At 39.3% G+C, this 25,592-nt stretch overlaps 2 long non-coding RNA genes across 3 annotated transcripts; both read left to right on the top strand.

Annotated features, from left to right (window-relative positions):
• Nucleotides 1-222: 222 nt before the first annotated feature.
• LOC149266427 (uncharacterized) lies at nt 223-4,954 on the top strand. The gene is made up of 5 exons (XR_016252860.1): nt 223-303; nt 497-565; nt 658-737; nt 4,710-4,787; nt 4,878-4,954. It is a non-coding gene; the product is annotated as an uncharacterized LOC149266427 (long non-coding RNA).
• A 120-nt stretch (nt 4,955-5,074) lies between these two features.
• LOC149266426 (uncharacterized) lies at nt 5,075-25,010 on the top strand. Of its 2 annotated transcripts, XR_016252857.1 has the most exons (9): nt 5,075-5,295; nt 5,383-5,456; nt 5,560-5,883; nt 6,023-6,104; nt 6,459-6,538; nt 18,007-18,085; nt 18,176-18,252; nt 24,772-24,848; nt 24,936-25,010. It is a non-coding gene; the product is annotated as an uncharacterized LOC149266426 (long non-coding RNA). The 2 variants fall into 2 exon arrangements; XR_016252854.1 differs by having other exon boundaries at nt 6,023-6,538.
• The last annotated feature ends 582 nt before the right edge of the window (nt 25,011-25,592 follow it).

The following is a 25,592-nucleotide window of genomic DNA, read 5'->3' as shown; positions in this document are numbered from 1 at the left end:
TGTCTTGGTTTCATTCGTTGGTGCGGAAATGGAAATGAATGAAGCAAACAGAGAAAATTGAGGTAATTGTTCATAAATGAAGGTGAGTCAACATATGTACATGAAATTGAGTTCACTTAAAAGCATTATTCACTTATTTGTGGATCCATTTGTTTGCTATTCAAATTATTAAATGTTTTATCTATGCTCTGATAGTCAACTATATTGATCTTTTTATGTAGTGAACAACTACAATTGTATGGTCTACAAAGGTCAAGTGGTGAAGATGCAATAGACATTCTACAAACATGGCACAAAAGAAGGGTGAAACATACTTTTCTCATGCACAATACTAGTCCTTTAATATGCTGAAATATTCGTTAGTTGCACAATGATTTATCATTTTGTCATTGTTTCGAGGTAGTATGCTCTTGTTCATGGGTGTGACATTCAATATTTTTCCTAGAACTTTGATATGAAAGAGATGTTAATGCCACATTGGTGTTCACATGTTTAGGGATTATTTTTCATGGTTGTTGGTGTTATAATATTAGCAAGGGCGGGTAGGTATGTCTATGGAGAGCAGGTATGTTTATGGTTAATTCATCACTTTGTATATTTATCCTTTAAGCTCTAATGGTTTATTCGTGATCTCATATATAATATTACTTTGTGCAGGGAGTGACTAGAATTGTAGTGTTTGGGAGGATCGAGTGGGCAAGATAGCTTAGGAAATATACATGCAGCGTCCAGGATGGGTGAGTCGTGTTGTTTTCCAACAAAATATTGTTATTATTATCTATTACTTTGGCGTTTTCTCCTTCTAGCATGGTTCTCGGGTTCTCGGATCATCACTCTCATACAATCATTGATACAAGGAATACAAACTAGGGTTTGATGTCAACAACTTTGACCACCAAAGTACATTGAAAAAGATACACTAACTTACTTGATGATCTAGTGCACTTGACAACTCCATTGGTTGTTTCCTAAACACATTTGCCCGGTTCATTGTCTTCCACCAATTTGCCTCTATGAATGATCCTGCTCCTTTAGGTCACTAAACACAATGCCAATTTGCCCTCTAGCTTAGCATTAGTCAATTAACAACGAAGACATAGGGCCTTTTGTTGAGTTGTACACAACTCTATTTGCGAACAACTCTAGACTTCCCACTGCTGCTCCTCGGCTCCTTTGGGACTTCTTGCCCACTAGCTGCTCCGTAGTCGTTCAAGAACACAACTCTGAGGGAATTCTTCCCTGTATTGCCTATTTTTTTTGCATCAATGAGGCAAACTTAGGGAATGGATGGATGCCACCTATCACTGTCAAAAGTCCTTCAACAACAAACTTGGGTTAGTCAAATTGTTCCCTTGACCCCCTGTTCCTCAGCATCCCTTCTTTTGCCCTTTTAACAATCCTCAAATTCCTTCTCAAGTGACTGTACTTAGGGCTTGGAGCAAGCCACTCTAGCCCTCCAAAACAACGCTTTTGGTTGCTCCAACTATTGTCCTAAACTAAGACAACAATCCTTGGCTGCTAAGTAGGCGACTTGGCCAACCAAGAACCATACTTTTGTACATCTGCAATACTTCAGAAATATCGAACTGTTAGAGAGATTGCTTTTGTTTTCATGCTCATATTTCTTCCTAACATGGCCTAGTCTCCTTCTACTCATTGCCTTTACTTGCATAACTACAACCCAAAACCAGCCCTAACCAGACTTGACCCTTTCTCCTTCTTGGTTGCGGAATTGACCTCCTATTTCAATCTTCAGATGAGAAATAAATGACTTGATTTGGTGAGGATTGAGGCTCCTCCTCACTCCTATTTATATCATTCGTTAGGAGGACATCTAACATTCTTTAATAATCTCTTGAAGTCAAGGACGACTTGAAAATTAAGACAAATTCACCCACATAATCACATAAAAAAAAAAAAAATCTCTCAACCCACAAGGCCTCTCTTGGTGGTAAAAGCGACCCATTGTTCCTTTAAGGGTTCCCTACAATCTCCAAGTTTCAAGTGTCCAAATCCATACACGGTTTCGCACCCACAAGCTTGGGTGCAATGCCCACACCCTTGGGTTCTTAGTCCAGAAGTGTCTTTGTGGTGCTGATTCCTCCACAACCCTGTAGCCTAGGGTTTGGAGTACCTCCAAAGCTACCAATCTTAACACTCCCTCTTAGCAAGGGAGGTACTTCCAACACTAGAAGTCTCCATCATCATCACCGGCGACACTAGCCCATCTAACGTCTGCCACTGTAGCATACTCTGTAGAATGAACAACACTATCTCAGTAGTGCCTCTGCCTCTGCCTCATCTCATTTGAACCGAAATATCTCAACACTTCCATAGGGTTGCTCCCTTTGAATCTAGACTGCCGCTGAGTCTCCACGATCTCCTTTGGCTCAACCTGTTACTCATCTCGTGCCCTACAAGGTTTGTCTGAGCTCCGGTCGAACACGACCGTCATCACTTCAACTTAATCCTGCAAGCGCTCATCCTCGTAGGTCAAACACAACACATGCACATTCCAGCCAATCTCGTTGCCAAGCCAGTCAAGACCACATCTCCATGTCTTCAACTGAAACATATGCTCGATGATCTAGACAATCTCAACTCCCTCTGAGTTGCTTCGCTGTGGGCACACTGATTCAATGGCCCTTCAAAGTAGTTATGATACCATGTTGTTTTACCACGGTACTGGAATCTAAGTTAAGGTCTTAGAATCACTGACACTACCAATCCAAATACCACAACAAACTACTTTGCTCAACGAAATATAAACGACAGTAAATCAATTACTGAACAAATATATACAACTTTTTACAGTGTTTTTTAACGACCCAACTTCGTTATATTGACAAACTGTAATACAATTGTTTAGGGCTTCTGTACCAAGGATCATGGCCCTCATACAATCACTGATACAAGTAATACGAAGTAGGGTTTGGTGTCAACAACTTTGACCACTAATATACCCTTAACAAGTTGCATTGACTTACTAGTTGATCTAGTGTACGTCATAGCTCCACTAGTCATATCTTGAACACATCTTCCCAGCCCTTTAGCTCCCAATGTGCATCAACACCAATCCGCCTCTATCAATGTAATTGTTCCTTTTGGTGACTGAACACAGCTCCAATCTGCGCTCCAGTTGATCATTAGTATATTCACAACTAAGACATAGGATCTTTTGTTGATTTGTTGACAATTCAGTCTGTGAACAACTAAGACATAGGATCTTTTTTTGAGTTGTTGACAATTTAGTCTGTGAACAACTCTAGACTGTCGACTACTTCTCCTCATCTCCTTTGGGAGTTCTTGTAAACTAGCTGCTCCTTAGTCATTCAAGAACACAACTCTTAGGGACTTCTTCTTTTTCCTAGTTGTGTTGCTTCAATGAGACAAAGTTATGGCATGGAGGGCTTCCACCTATCATTGTCAAAAGTCCTCCTTCAACAACAAACTTGGTCTTATCAAACTACTCCCTTAACCTCATCCTTTCCCTAAGCATCCCTTCTTTTGTCGTTCTAATAGTCCCCAAATTCCTCTTGAAGTGAATTTACTTAGAGCGTGGAGCAAGCCACTACAACCCTCTGAAAACTGTTCTTTTGGCTACTCCTAATACTCACCTAAATGAGGACACCAATCCTGTACTTTTTCTACTTGTAGACGTCCACTTTTTCTCTCCAAATCCCTTGGATCTAAGTGAGACGTTTTTGGAAGAACTCAACCCTAACTACGGTAACCTTAACCAGATCCAACCTATATTCAAACCACTCCAAGAACCTTTTATTTTTCGCTCCTATTGTAGATGATTGCAGCCGAACCTTGGCTGCCAAGTAAGCTACTCGACCCTCCAATAGTCATAATTTCATCCACCTGCAATACTTCAAAAATATTGGCCTGTTAGAGAGAGCTTGCTTTTGTTTTCATGCTCAGATTTCGTCCTCAAAAGTCTCGGCCTAGTCCCCTTTTACTCGTTGTCTTTACCTGCATAACCACAACCCAAACAGTCTCAAAACCAACCCTAACTAGACTTGATCCTTTCTCCTTCTTGGTTGCGGACTCGTCCTCCTATTTCAATCTTCACGTGAGGAATAAGTGTCTTTATTGGGTGAGGAATGAGGCTCCTCCTCACTCCTATTTATATCATTCCTTAGGGTGACATTTAAACTTCTCAAATTATATCCTCAATTCAAGGCCGACATGAAACTTAAGACAAGTTCATCCACATAATCAAATAAAAATTATTTTCACTCAATCCACAATGCCTTCGTTGGTGCTACAAGTGACCCTTTATTCCTTTAGGGGTGGCCTACAATCTGCAAGTGCCGAGTGTCCAAATCCATACATAGTTTCACACCTGCAAGCTTGGGTGCAAAGACGACACACTTGGGTTCTTCACCCATAAATGACTTTGTGGTGCCAACTCTTCCAAAACCCTGTAGCCCAGGGTTTGGAGTACCTCCCAAGTTACCAATCTCAACATGTTCAATATGTTTAAATTTGATTGGATCACTCTTACAAAAAGGATTATTTATCTTGTGATAACATTGATTGCATTATTCCTACTAGAATTATGTCTAGTTTAGAAATTTATAAACTGAGATGTAGCATGAAATATAAATGGGTTGGAATTAAGTTGTTTCACAAGTTCATGCCTTCAATTCTCTATTTATTTTTTATTAGAATACTAATATTTTATTTTCTATCTACCACAGATGGTTGATTCCAGTGAGTAGAATTACATAAAATACAAAATGGATTATCCCCTTTATATAAAAAAAGTTCAAAGCAAGGTATGTTTCACATTATGATTGATTGTTGCATTCAACTCTATAGTTTAACTTGTATAATGATACTAATATCTTATTATGTATCTGCTGTAGATGGCTTGTTCGGGTGAGCATGTGTAAGTGGAATACAAAATGGAATGTCTATATTTATATAGCAAACTCAAGACGAGGTATGTTTGCAATTACTAATAGTTATTTGTTTTGAATTATGCTTGCTATTACTATTTGTGTCTTTATTTTAACCTTATTCACACCACTTTTTTCCCTTTTAGCAAAGGAGAGGACACTACAATAGATATAATATGCAAAAGGGAAGTTTGCAATTTTTTGTTTGTTGTTGTCTACATGATTTGTTTTTGTTGAAGTCAATGCCTTCATTCTCTCTAGTTTGACTTTCATTAGAAACCTAATATTTTATTGTATATCTATTGTAGATGCCATTTTTCAATGAGCATGAATACGTGAAATACAAAATGGACTCTCCCATTTTATATAACAATCTCAAATAAAGGTGTGTTTCTTATTATGATCAATTATCACGTACTCTTTAGTTTAACTTGTGTAACGATTCTAATAGCTTATCGTGTATCTTTTGTAGATGGTTGGTTTTGACGAGCAAAAGCAAGTGGAATATAGGAGAGTGTCCATTGTTATAAACAAACTCTAAGGGAGGTGTGTTTTCTATTATGAATAATTATTGCTTTCGAAATATGTTTAACATTACTAATTGTGTGTTTATTTTAACCATATTAAACCTACCCTTTTTCCCTTTCAGTGGAGGACAACACATTGCAGGAGAGATGATGTGCGGAGGGGATGTTCACAATTTTTTGTTTGTTCTTGTGTGAATTTTTTGTTTTGTTGAGTTTTAGCATGGCCATGCTGTGTTGTACTCATTTTCCTTTGTTTTGAATTTGTTTTTGTTTTTTTGTAGTTTGGTCTTGGTTTCGTTTGTTGAGTGTGTTGTACTCTTGCTTTGTTTTGTTTTTTTATTTCTTCAATGTTTCTTGGAAATTTGTCTTGGTTTCATTTGTTGGGTGCGGAAATGGAAATGAATGAAGCAGACAGAGAAAATTGAGGTAATTGTTCACAAATGAAGGTGAGTTAACATATCTACATGAAATGTAGTTCACTTAAAAGAATTTTTCACTTATTGGTGGATCCATTTGTTTGCTATTCAAATTATTAAATGTTTTATCTATGCTTTGATAGTCAAGTATATTGATCTTTTTATGTAGTGAACAACTACAATTGTATGGTCTACAAAAGGTGAAGTGGTGAAGATGCATTAGACATTCTACAAACACGGCACAAAAGAAGGTTGAAACATACTTCTCTCATGCAGAATACTAGTCCTTTAATACGCTGAAATATTCGTTAGTTGCACAATGATTTATCATTTTGTCATTGTTTCGAGGTAGTATGCTCTTGTTCATGGGTGTGACATTCAATATTTTTCCTAGAACTTTGATATGAAAGAAATGGAAATGCCACATTGGTGTTCACATGTTTAGGGATTATTTTCATGATTGTTGTTGTTATAATATTAGCAAGGGCGGGTAGGTATGTCTATGGAGAGCAGGTATGTGTATGGTTAATTCATCACTTTGTATATTTATCCTTTAAGCTCCAATGGTTTATTCATGATCTCATATATAATATTACTTTGTGCAGCGAGTGACTAGAATTGTAGTGTTTGGGAGGATCGAGTGGGCAAGATAGCTTAGGAAATATTCATGCAGCGCAGAGGATGGGTGAGTCACGTTGTTTTCCAACAAAATATTGTTATTATTATGTGTTATTTCGGCGTTTTCTCCTTATAGCATGGTTCTTGGGTAGCACCACTTAAATAATGGTTTGACATATACATAAAATGGTATGTTTAAAATTATATGCTAATTTGGTCAACATCACATGCAAAACCCCACACAACGTGCCTTAGAGAGGAGGATGGTAAGGTTGAGCAAGCAAGCATACTGAGCCTTTAACAAATCAATCATTGTGCTAGTGGACAATTGTTAAAATTGGCAACCAGGGAAAAACTTCATGTGGGTCATCTTATTCATGGCTGATAATATTTTTATTAGATTCCTCTCGTCGAGAGGTGTAGGATTGATATAAAGATCATCCGATTCCGATAAGTATTCATGGAGATATGAATTTATTTTGATTATGGAATTATTATCAAGCCGACCTATAACTCATGTAGGCTCAGAAGCCCAACAGTCGCATCTATTCACCCACCAACGTTGTGTATAAATATAAGAGGACTTTTCCTAATTTGGATTCACTCATCTCATCACATCTTTCTCTCTCTACTGCGTAGATATGAGTCTCTTCTCTACTGCGCTGAAATGGGTCTCTCTCTCTCACACATGTGAAGCCGGAAGTTGTTGAATTTTAAGCTGCAATTGGAGAAGTAAAGATTGACTTGCGTGGCCTAGAAGATCTCCTCTTTGGAACTGCGTTGTAGGTTCATCTGAACCTCCTTTGAAAGCCGCAACTTTTGGTAATGGAATGAAGTCAATCCGACAAACGGTTTGCAAGATATCGACTGCCCTAGTTTGAAGCCGGAAACTGCTGAAACTGAAGCTGCAACTGCGGAAGTAAAGATTGACTTGCGTGGCCTAGAAGATCTCCTCATCTGAACTGCGCTGTAGGTTCATCTGAACCTCCTCTGGAAGCCGAAACTTTTGGTGGTGGAATGAAGTCAATCCGACTGTCGGTTTGTGAGATATGGTCTGCCCTAGTTTGATAATGAAGCCGCTAATGCTGATGCTACTGATCTAGGGTTTGCTACTACTGATATGAATCAGATTTATTGTACTATTTCTCTCTACTGAATTATTGAAGATAAAAGAAGATTTGATCAAAGGGTTTCCCCACACATTGTGGGGTTTGTCCCTGGCTAGCCGCCACATCTTGTGTCTCTTGTCTTTGCTTGTTTTCTGTCGATCGTTTAATGTTCTATCTGCACTTTACTTTATGTACATGTGATTGCTAATCGGTGGAATATAATAAGAAAAAGAAGTAAACTGTTATAAGCATAGAACATACCATAAATTAACATGGTATCAGAGCTGAGGTGAAGACAAAGCCCGAGCAAGAGCAAGAGCAAGAGCAATCATTGAAGAGAATATTGGCAAGGCTATCCTAAAAGAACTATGGGGTCCTCAACACTCTTTCCTGCCGAAGGCAAGCTCCGTGAGAAAGTTGACTATCACGGATGGAAGATGTCTATCGATCTAACCCTTGAAGATTAAGGAGTGCTGGACCATGTAAGTGGCAATATTGTTGAGCCTTCATCAAATGCATCTGCTGCTGCCTGGAACAAATGGAAAAATGGAGAAGTCAAAACAAAGAAGATCACCTGGGACTCTATCGACAAGCGCTTGGTGGCCTACATCTCTGATCTAGACACCTCCAAGGAAATCTACGACAGACTGGTGAGTTTATTTAAAGTTAATGGTGCAAATCAAGTTTTGTTTCTTAGAAATAAGTTGAGGGAAATCAAGAAGGGTAAAGATGAAAGTATGCAAGCATACTTCTTAAGAATCACCGAGATCAAGAACGATTTCCTATCTATTGGGGAAACCATTACTGACAGAGAAATGGCACTCACAACTCTCGGAGGATTACCATCTGAATGGTATGTGTTCAGGACTACTCTTCTGAACAATAATGTAATTCCTAGTTTCGAGGAATTAATGGCTAGATGCATTCAAGAACAAACAAGGGTAGAAGAGCAGGAAATGCCCTTGCCTAAAGGTCCTGCTGCTTTTTCTTCTCATGCTAAGAAAAGAAATAATTCTGGGTCTAAATCGAAAAGAAAGGCTGGATTTAAGGGTGGAAGAAAAGGACGATGTTTCATTTGCAATAAAGCAGGTCTCTATGCAAGGGAATGCCCTGATAGAAAGGACTCTCACTGTGACGATGATCAAAATCCCTCTCATGGTAATCGAAGGAATGGAAAATTCAACAACAAAGGAAAAAGGAATGCAGGAAATCAAGGAAGAGGGCAACCATTCAAGAAGGCTAGAAATTCCAGGTATGAATCTAACACTGTTGACGATAAGCAGGCTGAACATTATCTACCAGCTACTCTATCTACCTCCGCTCCTTCAGACTCAATGGCAATTTGGCTCATTGATAGTGGTGCCTCAAGACACTTCACTGGTTACAAAGAAGTACTCTATAATCTGGTAGAGAAAGAAACTAACCTAGAAATTGTCCTTGGAGATGACAGGAAATACCTAGTGAAAGGTGTAGACAATGTTTCTCTTAAACTGAATCAAGGTAATACGATTCACCTACAAGATGTATTATATGTACCTGATCTCCAAAAGAACCTGGTATCCATCTTGGCAATGGAAGACAAAGGATATAAGGTAACCTTCAGCGATGGTAAGGTACGCATATGGAAAAATAATGTTAAAGATGCTTTCACTCTTGGGTTTCGAGTTGATTCTTTATATCAAGTCGGTGGAAGTCCACTAGGTGTCATGTCTTGTGACACAACGCTTCAGTCCGAACTTTGGCATTGGAGGTTTGCCCACCTTCATTACAAAGCTCTACCCGATGTAAGATAGATGGTAACAGGGATGCCTGAATTCCAAGTAGAGAAAGAAGGTGTATGTCTGGGATGTGCCGAAGGAAAGCTCAAAAGGGGACCATTCCCTTCAAGTCAAAGCAAGACCTCCGATATATTACAACTAGTTCACTCAGACATATCAGGTATGATGCCTGTGAACTCCTTGGGAGGATACTCATATTATCTCACTTTTACAGATGACCATTCTCGAAAGACCTGGATATACTTCTTGAAAAAGAAGGATGAAGTGTTCCCTTGGTTCCGACACTTCAAAGCCCTAATCGAGAATCAAACCGAAAAGAAGATCAAGATCTTAAGAACTAACAATGGGACTGAATATGAATCTAATGAGTTCCATGATTTTTGTAAAGAGGCTCGCATCAAGATGGAGACTACTACACCATATACTCCTGAACAAAATGGTGTGGCAGAAAGGAAGAACCGCACAATTATGGAAGTTGTCCGGGCCATGCTACATGATCAAAGTCTTCCTAAGTTTCTATGGGCTGAAGCTGTAAACACTGCCGTATATGTACAAAATCGATGCCCTCATCAAGCATTGGGTTCCAAGACTCCTGAAGAAAAATTCACCGGTAAGAAACCTGATGTTTCTCATTTTAAAATTTTTGGAAGCCCTGTATACTTTCATGTGCCGAAAGAGAAAAGAAATAAATTGGGAGCATCTGGAAAGAATGGAATTTTCGTGGGCTATGGTGAAAATACTAAAGGCTATAGAATCTATGTAGCCGGTCAAAGGGAAGTCATAATTAGTCATGATGTCACCTTTGATGAAGATATGGCTCTCAGCAAGGTGATCAATCTTCCGACTTTGAGGAGCTCTCAAGAAGCCGACACCAGGGAACCGAAAGAAAAGGATGATGAATCAATGCCTGATGTAGAAGAACCCATGGATCCGATTGATCCTCCTCCATATGAGCCTTCCTCTTCTAGGAAGAGGCCTTCATGGCTTAAGGGGTTACTTGATGATGCTGAAGGACATGCTGCACCCCGAGGAACCTTTCGTGAAAGTAAGAAACCTAATAGGTATCAAGGATCCCTGACCATCATGAGCACGATCATACAAAATGAGCCTTCGTCATTCTCAAATGCCGTCAAGCATCAAGTATGGCAGGATGCTATGACCGAAGAATATGAGTCTGTCATAAAGAATGATGTTTGGGAAGTAGTTCCCAGACCCCAGGACAAGACTGTTGTTACTTCCAAATGGATTTACAAGATAAAGCATGCAACAGATGGAAGCACGGAAAAGTATAAGGCTCGTTTTGTTGCTCGAGGTTTCTCCCAAAAGGAAGGTATAAACTATGATGAGATATTTTCACCTGTTGCCAGATATACGACCATCTGCTCGATCATAGCCCTTGCCGCTTCACAAGGATGGAACCTACATCAGATGGATGTCAAGACTGCGTTCTTGCATGGCTCGATCAAAGAAGAGGTCTACGTGGAGCAACCCGAAGGATTTGAGATTTATGATCGAAAATCTCATGTATGCAGGTTGAAGAAAGCTCTCTATGGGCTGAAGCAAGCACCCCGAGCATGGTATGAGAGGATTGATAGCTACTTGATGAAGCTGGGATTCACTAGGAGTGAAGCCGATCCTAACCTTTACTTTAAGGTTGAAGATGACAAGCCTCTCATACTGGTGTTGTATGTGGATGACCTCTTTCTAACAGGTGCAGACCCTCTCATTCACAAATGTAAGAGGGAGCTGGCCTCTGAATTTGAAATGAAAGACCTAGGACTGATGCACTACTTCCTAGGACTTGAAGTGTGGCAAAAGCCAGGAGAAATTTTCCTATCTCAAGGAAAATATGTGGTGAAGATATTGGAAAGATTCGGAATGGTGGACTGCAAGCCTGTAACTACTCCGATGGAGCTTGACTTCAAGAAGTTAAGCGGTAGTGCTACTGGACCTGTTTTACGAAATGCTACCGAGTATCGGCAACTCGTCGGAGCATTAATGTTCTTAGTGAACTCCCGTCCAGATATATGCTTTGCAGTCAACACGTTGAGCCAGCATATGGTTGAACCCCACCACATACACTGGATTGGTGCCAAGAATCTGCTGAGATATCTTCGTGGCACTATCACTTATGGGTTAAGATACATTGCCAGAGATGTGAGACTATTTGGATACACAGATGCTGACTGGGCAGGCAATGTGGAGGACCGTAAGAGCACTTCCGGGTGTTGTTTCTCCTTGGGATCTGCTTCGATATCCTGGATGAGCAGGAAACAAAAGTCGGTGGCTTTGAGCACCGCCGAAGCAGAGTATATTGCTGCTAGCATGGCTTCTTGTGAGGCAGTTTGGTTGCGAAAGCTCTTCAGTGAGTTGTTTGGATTCACATTGGATACCACTGTGATCCTTTGTGACAACCAAAGTGGGATTCGTTTGTCAGAGAATCCTGTATTCCAGGATCGCTCCAAGCATATTGATATCAGATACCATTATATTCGAGATATGGTGCAACGGGGAGCTATAAGGCTCCATCATATCGGTACAGATGAACAGGTCGTCGACATTCTGACAAACTTTCCGTGAACAACTTGGAGTTGTTCAAAGACCCTCCAATGAGGGTCATGTATGATGCATTGAGCTCTGAGAGCTCCAGGGGGTGCGGGGTGCTTCTTGGAGTAGCATATGACCACAGGATTATTCACTATCCCCTGGTGGTATACATGTACACCCCGTGGTGACATTGTAGCAAGATTGATGTGTTCTCCTGTGAGGCCTGGATTGATGTGTTCTCCATGGCAATTGTAGTAGGATTGATGTGTTCTCCTGTGAGGCCTGGATTGATGTGTTCCCCATGGCAATTGTAGCAGGATTGATGTGTTCTCCTGTGAGGCCTGGATTGATGTGTTCTCCATGGAAATTGTAGCAGGATTGATGTGTTCTACTGTGAGGACCGGATTGATTAGTTCTCCTGTCGAGGCATCCTATCCATGTAGTCTGGGACTCATGGGAAGTACCTCTCATCTGATCAATGAGCAGGGAAATGAAGTTAGGGACCATAGTAGTATCGATGGACGCATCGTTGTAACTACCGTACTCCCTACGTTAGGATGACCTCCATTGATCTGGGATCAATGATATTGGTCTAGGACCAGTGGTAGGAGTTGTACCATACTATGACGATGACTTCGGGTCGGTTGAGACTGGTCTGGGATCAGTGGTACATACTCTGAGACTGACTTTGAGTCAGTGGAGGATGATATTGGTCTGGGACCATTGGAGTTGTACTCACTATGACGCTGACTTTGGGTTGGTTGAGACTGGTCTGGGACCAGTGGTACATACTCTGAGACTGACTTTGAGTCAGTATGATACATCCTCGATCATTTCTTCTTCTTCATAATTCGGACAAAAGCAGAGTAGAACAGAACAATGCAAGAGCAGAGCAGAACAGAACAAAACAGTACAGATCAGTGCAGGGCAGAACAAGACAAAGCAGAACAGGCAAAATAGAGCAGAGCAGGGCAAGGGTCAGGCTGTACAAGGCAGTGCATTTGATGGATGAATAGTAACGACCGATAGACAGATTGCAGATGAAGTTCTCCACGGTTGAGAGGGAGTGTTAAAATTGGCAACCAGGGCAAAACTTCATGTGGGTCATCTTATTCATGGCTGATAATATTTTTATTAGATTCCTTTCGTCGAGAGGTGTAGGATTGATATAAAGATCATCCGATTCCGATAAGTATTCATGGAGATATGAATTTATTTTGATTATGGAATTATTATCAAGCCGACCTACAACTCATGTAGGCTCAGAAGCCCAACAGTCGCATCTATTCACCCACCAACGTTGTGTATAAATATAAGAGGACTTTTCCTCATTTGGACTCACTCATCTCATCACATCTTTCTCTCTCTACTGCGCAGATATGAGTCTCTTCTCTACTGCGCTGAAATGGGTCTCTCTCTCTCACACATGTGAAGTCGGAAGTTGTTGAATTTGAAGCTGCAACTGGAGAAGTAAAGATTGACTTGCGTGGCCTAGAAGATCTCCTCTTTGGAACTGCACTGTAGGTTCATCTGAACCTCCTTTGAAAGCCGCAACTTTTGGTGGTGGAATGAAGTCAATTCGACGAACGGTTTGCAAGATATCGACTGCCCTAGTTTGAAGCCGGAAACTGCTGAAACTGAAGCTGCAACTGTAGAAGTAAAGATTTACTTGCGTGGCCTAGATGATCTCCTCATCTGAACTGTCTGTAGGTTCATCTGAACCTCCTCTGGAAGTCGAAACTTTTGGTGGTGGAATGAAGTCAATCCGACTGTCGGTTTGTGAGATATGGTCTGCCCTAGTTTGATAATGAAGCCGCTAATGCTGATGCTACTGATCTAGGGTTTGCTACTGCTGATATGAATCAGATTTATTGTACTATTTCTCTCTGCTGAATTATTGAAGATAAAAGAAGATTTGATCAAAGGGTTTCCCCACACATTGTGGGGTTTGTCCCTGGCTAGCCGCCACATCTTGTGTCTCTTGTCTTTGCTTGTTTTCTGTCGATCGTTTAATGTTCTATCTGCACTTTACTTTATGTACATGTGATTGCTAATCGGTGGAATATAATAAGAAAAAGAAGTAAACTGTTATAAGCATAGAACATACTATAAATTAACAACAACACTAGGATTTTGGGTGTTTTGTTGTTTTTCCACGGTACTGGAATCTAGGTTAGAGTCATAAAATCACTGACATTACCAATCCAAATACCATAACAAACTACTTTGCACAATGAAATATAAACAACAGTAATCAATTAGTGCACAAATATAGACAACTTTATTCAATTTTTTTAATAACCCAACTTCGCGATATTAACAAACTGTGTTACAACTGTCTAAGGCTCCCGTACTAGGGATCATCACTCTCATACAATCATTGATACAAGGAATACAAACTAGGGTTTGATGTCAACAACTTTGACCACCAAAGTACGTTGAAAAAGATACACTAACTTACTAGATGATCTAGTGCACTTCACAACACCATTTGTCGTTTCCTGAACACATCTGCCCAGTTCATTGTCTTCCAATTTGCAGCAACACCAATTTGCCTCTATGAATGATCCTGCTCCTTTAGGTCACTAAACACAATTCCAAATTGCCCTCTAGCTTAGCATTAGTCCATTAAAAACCAAGACATAGGGCCTTCTGTTGAGTTGTACACAACTCTGTTTACGAACAACACTAGATTGCTCACTGTTGCTCCTCAGCTCCTTTGGGACTTCTTGCCCAGTAGCTGCTCCTTATTTGTTCAAGAACACAACTCTTAGGGAATTCTTCCCTGTATTTCCTATTTGTTCTGGTTCAATGAGGCAAACATAGGGAATGGATGGATGCCACCTATTACTGTCAAAAGTCCTTCAACAACAAACTTGGGCTAGTCAAACTGTTCCCTTGACCTCCTTATCCTGAGCATCCTTTCTTTTGCCCTTTTAACAATCCTCAAATTCTTTCTCAATTGACTGTACTTAGGGCTTGGAGCAAGCCACTCTAGCCCTCACAAAACAATTGTTTTGGCTGCTCCAACTACTGTCTTAAACTAAGACACCAATCCTATACTTTTCTTCCTTGTAGACATCCACTTCTGCTCTCCAAAACACTTGGATTTCAGCGAGACTTTTTCTTCAGAACTCACCCCTAACTAGGGCAAACTGAAGTAGGTCCAACCCACTTGCAAACCACTCCAACAACCTTTGATTTATTCTCTCGTACTATAGATGAATTTGGCATATCCTTGGCTGCTAAGTAGGCGATTTGGCCCTCCAAGAACCATACTTTTGTCCATCTGAAATACTTCAGAAATATCAAACTGTTAGAGAGATTGCTTTTGTTTTCATGCTCATATTTCTTCCTAAAAAGTCACGGCCTAGTATCCTTCTACTCGTTGCCTTTACTTGCATAACTACAACCCAAAACCAACCCTAACCAGACTTGACCCTTTCTCCTTCTTGGTTGCAGAATTGGCCTCCTATTTCAATCTTCAGATGAGAAATAAATGACTTGATTTGGTGAGGAATGAGGCTCCTCCACACTCGTATTTATATCATTCCTTAGGATGACATCTAACATTCTTTAATAGTCTCCTCAAGTCAAGGACAACTTGAAACTTAAGACAAATTCACCCACATAATCAAAATCTCTCAACCCACAAGGCCTCTCTTGGTGCTACAAGCGACCCATTCTTCCTTTAAGGGTTCCCTACAATCTCCAAGTGCCAAGTGTCCAAATCCATACACTGTTTCACACCAACAAACTTGGGTGCAATGCCCACACCCTTGGGTTCTTAGTCCAGAAGTGACTTTGTGGTGTTGATTCCTCCACAAACCTGTAGCCTAGGGTTTGGAGTACCTCCAAAGCTACCAATCTTAACAATCCCTCTTAGCAAGGGAGGTACTTCCAACACTAGGAAGTCTCCATCATCATCACCGACGACACTAGCCCATCTAATGTCTGCCCCTGTAGCATACTCTGTAGAATGAATGACACTATCTCATTAGTGCCTCTGCCTCTGCCTCTGCCTCATCTCATTTGAATCAAAATATCTCAACACTTCCATAGGGTTGCTCCCTTTGAAGCTAGATTCCCTCTGAGTCTCCACGATCTCCATTGGCTCAACCTGTTACTGATCTCGTGCCCTACAAGGTCAGTCTGAGCTCCGGTCGAACACGACTGTCATCACTGCAACTTAATCCTACAAGCACTCATCCTCGTAGGTCAAACACAACACATGCACATTCCAGCCAATCACGTTTCCAAGCCAGTCAAATCCACATCGCCATGGCTTCAGCTGAAACATATGCTCCATGATCTAGACAATCTCAACTCCCTCTGAGTTGCTTCGCTGTGGGCACGCTCATTCAATGGCCCTTCAAAGTAGTTATGATACCATGTTTTTTTCCACGGTACTGTAATCTAGGTTAAGGTCTTAGAATCACTAACACTACCAATCCAAATACCACAACAAATTACTTTGCTCAACGAAATATAAACGACAGAAAATCAATTACTGAACAAATATATACAACTTTTTACAATTTTTTTTAACGACCCAACTTCGTTATATTAACAAACTCTAATTCAATTGTTTAGGGCTTTTGTACCGAGGATCATGGCCCTCTTACAATCACTTATACAAGTAATACAAAGTAGGGTTTGGTGTCAACAACTTTGACCCCTAATATACCCTTAACAAGTTGCACTGACTTACTAGTTGATCTAGTGTACGTCACAGCTCCACTAGTCATATCTTGAACACATCTTCCCAGCCCTTTAGCTACCAATCTGCATCAACACCAATCTGCCTCTATCAATGTTATTGTTCCTTTTGGTGACTGAACACAGCTCCAATCTGCGCTCCAATTGATCATTAGTATATTAACAACCAAGACATAGGATCTTGTGTTGAGTTGTTGACAATTCAGTTTGTGAACAACTCTAGACTGTCGACTACTTCACCTCATCTCCTTTCGGAGTTCTTGTAAATTAGCTGCTCCTTAGTCATTCAAGAACACAAATTCCTCCTGAGGTGAATTTACTTAGAGTGTGGAGCAAGCCACTACAACCCTCTGAAAACTGTTCTTTTGGCTACTCCTAATACCCACCTAAACGAGGACAACAATCTTGTATTTTTCGTCCTTGTAGATGTCCACTTTTTCTCTCTAAAACCCTTGGATCTATGTGAGACTTTTTTGGAAGAAATCAACCCTAACTACAGTAACATTAACCAGATCCTACCTACGTTCAAACCACTCCAAGAACCTTTTATTTTTCGCTCCTACTGTAGATGAATGCAGCCTAACCTTCGCTGCCAAGTAAGCTACTCGACCCTCTAATAGTCATAATTTCATCCACCTGCAATACTTCAAAAATATTGGCCTGTTAGAGAGAGCTTTCTTTATGTTTTCATGCTCAGATTTCGTCCTCAAAAGTCTCGGCCTAGTCCCCTTTTACTCGTTGTCTTTACTTGCATAACCACAACCCAAAACAGTCTCAAAACCAACCCTAACTAGACTTGATCCTTTCTCCTTCTTGGTTTCGGACTCGTCCTCCTATTTAAATCTTCATGTGAGGAATAAGTGTCTTGATTGGGTGAGGAATGAGGCCTCCCCTCACTCCTATTTATATCATTCCTTAGGGTGACATTTAAACTTCTCAAATTATCTCCTCAATTCAAGGCCGACTTGAAACTTAAGACAAGTTCATCCACATAATCAAATAGAAATTATTTTCACTCAATCCACAAGGCCTCTGTTGGTGCTACAAGCGACCACTTATTCCTTTAGGGGTGGCCTACAATTTGCATGTGCCAAGTGTCCAAATCCATACACGGTTTCACACCTGCAATCTTGGGTGCAAATTCGACACACTTGGGTTGTTCGCCCATAAATGACTTTGTGGTGACAACTCCTCCAAAACCCTGTAGCCTAGGGTTTGGAGTACCTCCCAAGTTAGAATAATGTCTAGTTTAGAAATTTATAAACTGAGATGTAGCATGAAATATAAATGGGTTGGAATTAAGTTGCTTCACAAGTTCATGCCTTCAATTCTCTATTTATTTTTTATTAGAATACTAATATTTTATTTTCTATCTACCGCAGATGGTTGATTCCAGTGAGTAGAATTACATAAAATACAAAATGGATTATCCTCTTTTATATAAAAAAAGTTCAAAGCAAGGTATGTTTCACATTATGATTGATTGTTGCATTCAACTCTACAATTTAACTTGTATAATGATACTAATATCTTATTATGTATCTGTTGTAGATGGCTAGTTTGGGTGAGCATGTGTAAGTGGAATACAAAATGGAATGTATATCTTTAAATAGCAAGCTCAAAACGAGGTATGTGGAATGTATATCTTTAAATAGCAAGCTCAAGACGAGGTATGTTTGCAATTACTAATAGTTATTTGTTTTGAATTATGCTTGCTATTACTATTTGTGTCTTTATTTTAACCTTATTCACACCACTTTTTTCCCTTTTAGCAAAGGAGAGGACACTACATTAGATATAATGTGCAAAAGGGAAGTTCGCAATTTTTTGTTTGTTGTTGTCTACATGATTTGTTTTTGTTGAAGTCCATGCCTTCAATTTCTCTAGTTTGACTTTTATTAGAAATCTAATATTTTATTGTATATCTATTGTAGATGCCATTTTTTAATGAGCATGAATACGTGAAATACAAAATGGACTCTCCCATTTTATATAATAATCTCAAATAAAGGTGTGTTTCTTATTATGATCAATTATCGCGTACTCTTTAGTTTAACTTGTGAAACGATTCTAACAGCTTATCGTGTATCTTTTGTAGATAGTTGGTTTTGATGAGCAAAAGCAAGTGGAATACAGGAGAGTGTCCATTCTTATAAAACAAACTCTAGGGGAGGTGTGTTTCCTATTATGAATAATTATTGCTTTTGAAATATGTTTAACATTACTAATTGTGTGTTTATTTTAACCATATTCAACTCACCTTTTTTTTCCTTTCAGCGGAGGACAACACATTGCAGGAGAGATGATGTGCGGAGGGGATGTTTGCAATTTTTTGTTTGTTCTTGTGTGCATTTTTTGTTTTGTTGAGTTTTAGCATGGCCATGCTGTGTTGTACTGATTTTCCTTTGTTTTGAATTTGTTTTTTTTTTTTTTTGTAGTTTGGTCTTGGTTTCGTTTGTCGAGTGTGTTGTACTCTTGCTTTGTTTTGTTTTTTTATTTCTTTAATTTTTCTTGTAAATTTGTCTTGGTTTCGTTTGTTGGGTGCGGAAATGGAAATGAATGAAGCAGACAGAGAAAATTGAGGTAATTGTTCATAAATGAAGGTGAGTCAACATATCTACATGAAATGCAGTTCACTTAAAAGCATTTTTCACTTATTTGTGGATCCATTTGTTTGCTATTCAAATTATTAAATGTTTTATCTATGCTCTGATAGTCAAGTACATTGGTCTTTTTATGTAGTGAACAACTACAATTGTATGGTCTACAAAGGTGATGTGGTGAAGATGCATTAGACATTCTACAAACATGGCACAAAAGAAGGGTGAAACATACTTTTCTCATGCACAATACTAGTCCTTTAATACATTGAAATATTCGTTAGTTGCACAATGATTTATCATTTTGTCATTGTTTCGAGGTAGTATGCTCTTGTTCATGGGTGTGACATTCAATATTTTTCCTAGAACTTTGATATGAAAGAAATGGAAATGCCACATTGGTGTTCACATGTTTAGGTATTATTTTTCATGATTGTTGTTGTTATAATATTAGGAAGGGCGGGCAGGTATGTCTATGGAGAGCAGGTATGTGTATGGTTAATTCATCACTTTGTATATTTATCCTTTAAGCTCCAATGGTTTATTCGTGATCTCATATATAATATTACTTTGTGCAGAGAGTGACTAGAATTGTAGTGTCTGGGAGGATCGGGTGGGCAAGATAGCTTAGGAAATATACATGCAGCGTAGATGATGGGTGAGTCATGTTGTTTTCCAACAAAATATTGTTATTATTGTTTGTTATTTCGGAGTTTTCTCCTTTTAGCATGGTTCTCGGGTAGTACCACTTAAATAGTTGTTTGACATATACATAAAATGGTATGTTTAAAATTATATGCTATTTTGGTCAACATCACACGCAAAACCCCACACAACGTGCCTTAGAGAGGAGGATGGTAAGGTCGAGCAAGCAAGCATACTGAGCCTTCAACAAATCAACCATTATGCTAGTGGACAAAACTAGGATTTTGGGTGTTTTGTTGTTTTTCCACGGTATTGGAATCTAGGTTAGAGTCGTAAAATCTCTGACACTACCAGTCCAAATACCACAACAAACTACTTTGCCCAATGAACTATAAACAACAGTAATCAATTAGTACACAAATATAAACAATTTTTTACAGTCTTTTTAATAACCCAACTTCGGGATATTAACAAACTGTAATACAACTATCTAAGGCTCCCGTACTAGGGATCATCGCTCTCATACAATCATTGATACAAAGAATACAAACTAGCGTTTGATGTCAACAACTTTGACCACCAAAGTACGTTGAAAAAGATACACTAACTTACTAGATGATCTAGTGCACTTGACGACTCCATTGGTCGTTTCCTGAACACATCTGCCTGGTTCATTGTCTCCCAATTTGCAACAACACCAATTTGCCTCCATGAATGATCCTGCTCCTTTAGGTCACTGAACACAATGCCAATTTGCCGTCTAGCTTAGCATTAGTCCATTAACAACCAAGACATAGGGCCTTCTATTGAGTTGTACACAACTTTGTTTGCGAACAACTCTAAACTGCCCACTGACTTCTTTCCCACTAGCTCTCCTTAGTCGTTCAAGAACACAAATCTTAGGGAATTCTTCCCTGTATTGCCTATTTGTTCTGCATCAATGAGGCAAACTTAGGGAATGCCACCTATCACTGTCAAAAGTCCTTCAACAACAAACTTGGGCTAGTCAAACTGTTCCCTTGACCTCCGTTTCTTGAGCATCCCTTCTTTTTCCCTTTTAACAATCCTCAAATTCCTTCTCAAGTGATTGTACTTAGGGCTTGGAGCAAGACACTCCAGCCCTCCCAAAACAGCTCTTTTGGCTACTCCAACTACTATCCTAAACTAAGACACCAATCCTACACTTTTCCTCCTTGTAGACATCCACTTCTGCTCTCCAAAACACTTGGATTTCAACAAGACCTTTTCTTGAGAAGTCACCCCTAACTAGGGCAACCTGTAGTAGGTCCAACCCACTTGCAAACCACTCCAACAACCTCTGATTTATTCTCTTGTACTATAGATGAATTTGGCATGCCCTTGGCTGCTAAGTAGGTGACTTGGCCCTCCAATAACCATACTTTAGTCCATCTGCAATACTTCAAAAATATCGAACTGTTAGAGAGATTGCTTTTGTTTTCATGCTCATATTTCTTCCTAAAAATTCGCGGCCTAGTCTCCTTCTACTCGTTGCCTTTACTTGCATAACTACAACCCAAAACCAGCCCTAACCAAACTTGACCCTTTCTCCTTTTTGGTTGTGGAATTGGCCTCCTATTTAAATCTTAAGATGAGAAATAAATGACTTGATTTGGTGAGGAATGAGGCTCCTCCTCACTCCTATTTATATCATTCCTTCGGATGACATCTAACATTCTTTAATAGTCTCCTCAAGTCAAGGACGATTTGAAACTTAAGACAAATTCACCCACATAATCACATAAAATAAAAGAAAAAATTCTCTCAACCCACAAGGCCTGTCTTGGTGCTGACTTTGTGGTGTTGATTCCTCCACAACCCTATAGCCTAGGGTTTGGAGTACCTCCAAAGCTACCAATCTTAACACTCCCTCTTAGCAAGGGAGGTACTTTCAACACTAGGAAGTCTCCATCATCATCATCGGCGACGCTAGCCCATGTAATGTCTGCCCCTGTAGCATACTCTGTAGAATGAACAACACTATCTCATTAGTGCCTCTGCCTCTGCCTCTACCTCTTCTCATTTGAACCGAAATATCTCAACACTTCCATAGGGTTGCTCCCTTTGAAGCTAGACTCCCTCTGAGTCTCCACGATCTCCATTGGCTCAACCTATTACTGATCTCGTGCCCTACAAGGTCAGTATGAGCTTTGATCGAACACGACCGTCATCACTTCACCTTAATCCTGCAAGCACTCATCCTCGTAGGTCAAACACAACACATGCACATTCCAGCCAATCTCGTTGCCAAGCCAGTCAAGACCACATCTCCATGTCTTCAGCTGAAACATATGCTGCATGATCTAGACAATCTCAACTCCCTCTGAGTTGCTTCGTTGTGGGCACGCTGATTCAATGGCCCTTTAAAGTAGTTATGATACCATGTTGTTTTTCCACGGTACTGGAATCCTGGGTAAGGTCTTAGAATCACTGACACTACCAATCCAAATACCACACCAAACTACTTTGCTCAACGAAATATAAACGACAGTAAATCAATTACTGAACAAATATATACAACTTTTTACAATTTTTTTTAACGACCCAACTTCGTTATATTAACAAACTGTAATACAATTGTTTAGGGCTTATGTACTAAGGATCATGGCCCTCATACAATCACTGATGCAAGTAATGCAAAGTAGGGTTTGGTGTCAGCAACTTTGACCATTTATATACCCTTAACATGTTGCACTGAGTTACTAGTTGATCTAGTGTACGTCATAGCTCCACTAGTCATATCTTGAACACATCTTCCCAGCCCTTTAGCTCCCAATCTGCAACAACACCAATCTACCTCTATCAATGTTACTTTTCCTTTAGGTGACTGAACACAGCTCCAATCTGCCCTCCAGCTGATCATTAGTGCATCAAAAACCAAGACATAGGATCTTATGTTGAGTTGTTCACCACTCAGTTTGTGAACAACTCTAGACTGCCCACTACTGCTCCTCATCTCCTTTCGGAATTCTTGCACACTAGCTGCTCCTTAGTCCTTCAAGAACACAACTCTTAGGGACTTCTTTTGTTTCCTACTTGTGTTGCTTCAATGAGACAAAGTTATGGCATGGAGGGCTTCCACTTATCATTATCATAAGTTCTTCTTCAACAACAAACTTGGTCTTGTCAAACTACTCCCTTAACCTCCTCCTTTCCCTGAGCATCCCTTCTTTTGTCGTTCTAACAGTCCTCAAATTCCTCTTGAAGTGAATTTACTTAGAGCGTGGAGCAAGCTACTACAAACCCTCCGAAAACTGTTCTTTTGGCTACTCCTAATACTCACCTAAACGAGGACACCAATCTCGTACTTTTCCTCCTTGTAGACGTCCACTTTTTCTCTCCAAAACCCTTGTATCTAAGTGAGACTTTTTTGGAAGAACTCAACCCTAACTACGGTAACCTTAACCAGATCCAACCTACATTCAAACCACTCCAAGAACCTTTTATTTTTCGCTCCTACTATAGATGAATGCAGCCTAACTCTGGCTGCCAAGTAAGCTACTCAACCCTCCAATAGTCATAATTTCATCCACCTGCAATACTTTAAAAATATTGGCCTGTTAGAGAGAGCTTGCTTCTGTTTTCATGCTCAGATTTCATCCTCAAAAGTCTTGGCCTAGTCCCCTTTTACTCATTGTCTTTACTTGCATAACCACAACCCAAAACAGTCTCAAAACCAACCCTAACTAGATTTGATCCTTTCTCCTTCTTGGTTTCGGACTCGTCCTCCTATTTCAATCTTCACGTGAGGAACAAGTGTCTTGATTGGGTGAGGAATGAGGCTGCTCCTCACTCCTATTTATATCATTCCTTAGGGTGACATTTAAACTTCTCAAATTATCTCCTCAATTCAGGGCCGACTTGAAACTTAAGACAAGTTCATCCACATAATCAAATAAGAATTATTTTCACTCAATCCACAAGGCCTTTGTTGGTGCTACAAGCGACCCCTTATTCCTTTAGGGGTGGCCTACAATTTGTATGTGCCAAGTGTTCAAATCCATACACGATTTCACACATGCAAGCTTGGGTGCGAAGTCGACACACTTGGGTTCTTCGCCCATAAATGACTTTGTTGTGCCAACTACTTCCAAAACTACAACCTAGGGTTTGGAGTACCTCCCAAGTTACCAATCTCAACATGTTCAATATGTTTAAATTTGATTGGACCCCTCTTACAAAAAGGATTATTTATCTTGTGATAACATTGATTGCATTATTCCTACTAGAATTATGTCTAGTTTAGAAATTTATAAACTGAGATGTAGCATGAAATATAAATGGGTTGGAATTAAGGTGCTTCACAAGTTCATGCCTTCAATTCTCTATTTTTTTTTATTAGAATACTAATATTTTATTTTCTATCTACCGCAGATGGTTGATTCCAGTGAGTAGAATTACATAAAATACAAAATGGATTATCCCCCTTTATATAAAAAAAGTTCAAAGCAAGGTATGTTTCACATTATGATTGATTGTTGCATTCAACTCTACAGTTTAACTTCTATAATGATACTAATATCTTATTATGTATCTGCTGTAGATGGCTAGTTTGGGTGAGCATGTGTAAGTGGAATACAAAATGGAATGTCTATCTTTATATAGCAAGCTCAAGACGAGGTATGTTTGCAATTACTAATAGTTATTTGTTTTGAATTATGCTTGCTATTACTATTTGTGTCTTTATTTTAACCTTGTTCACACCACTTTTTTCCCTTTCAGCAAAGGAGAGGACACTACATTAGATATAATGTGCGAAAGGGAAGTTTGCAATTTTTTATTTGTTGTTGTCTACATGATTTGTTTTTGTTGAAGTCCATGCCTTCAATCTCTCTAGTTTGACTTTTATTAGAAATCTAATATTTTATTGTATATCTATTGTAGATGCCATTTTTCAATGAGCATGAATACGTGAAATACAAAATGGACTCTCCCATTTTATATAACAATCTCAAATAAAGGTGTGTTTCTTATTATGATCAATTATCGCGTACTCTTTAGTTTAACTTGTGAAACAATTCTAACAGCTTATCGTGTATCTTTTGTAGATGGTTGGTTTTGAAGAGCAAAAGCAAGTGGAATACAGGAGAGTGTCCATTGTTATAAAACAAACTCAAGGGGAGGTGTGTTTCCTATTATGAATAATTATTGCTTTTGAAATATGTTTAACATTACTAATTGTGTGTTTATTTTAACCATATTCAACCCACTTTTTTCCCCTTTCAGCGGAGGACAACACATTGCAGGAGAGATGATGTGCGGAGGGGATGTTTGCAATTTTGTGTTTGTTCTTGTGTGCATTTTTTGTTTTGTTGAGTTTTAGCATGGCCACGTTTTGTTGTACTGATTTTCCTTTGTTTTGAATTTGTTTTTGTTTTTTTGTAGTTTGGTCTTGGTTTCATTTGTCGAGTGTGTTGTACTCTTGCTTTGTTTTGTTTTTTTATTTCTTTAATGTTTCTTGTAAATTTGTCTTGGTTTCGTTTGTTGGGTGCGGAAATGGAAATGAATGAAGCAGACAGAGAAAATGGAGGTAATTGTTCATAAATGAAGGTGAGTCAACATATCTATATGAAATGCAGTTCACTTAAAAGCATTTTTCACTTATTTGTGGATCCATTTATTTGCTATTCAAATTATTATATGTTTTATCTATGCTCTGATAGTCAAGTATATTGATCTTTTTATGTAGTGAACAACTACAATTG

The sequence above is a fragment of the Pinus tabuliformis genome, chromosome 6 (assembly GCF_031772625.1).
Source record: "Pinus tabuliformis cultivar Carrire ecotype Pingquan chromosome 6, CPIR1, whole genome shotgun sequence".
Taxonomy (NCBI): Eukaryota; Viridiplantae; Streptophyta; class Pinopsida; order Pinales; family Pinaceae; genus Pinus; species Pinus tabuliformis.
The sequence above is the reverse complement of the archived record's forward strand: the minus strand, read 5'-3'. Positions and strand labels throughout refer to the sequence as shown.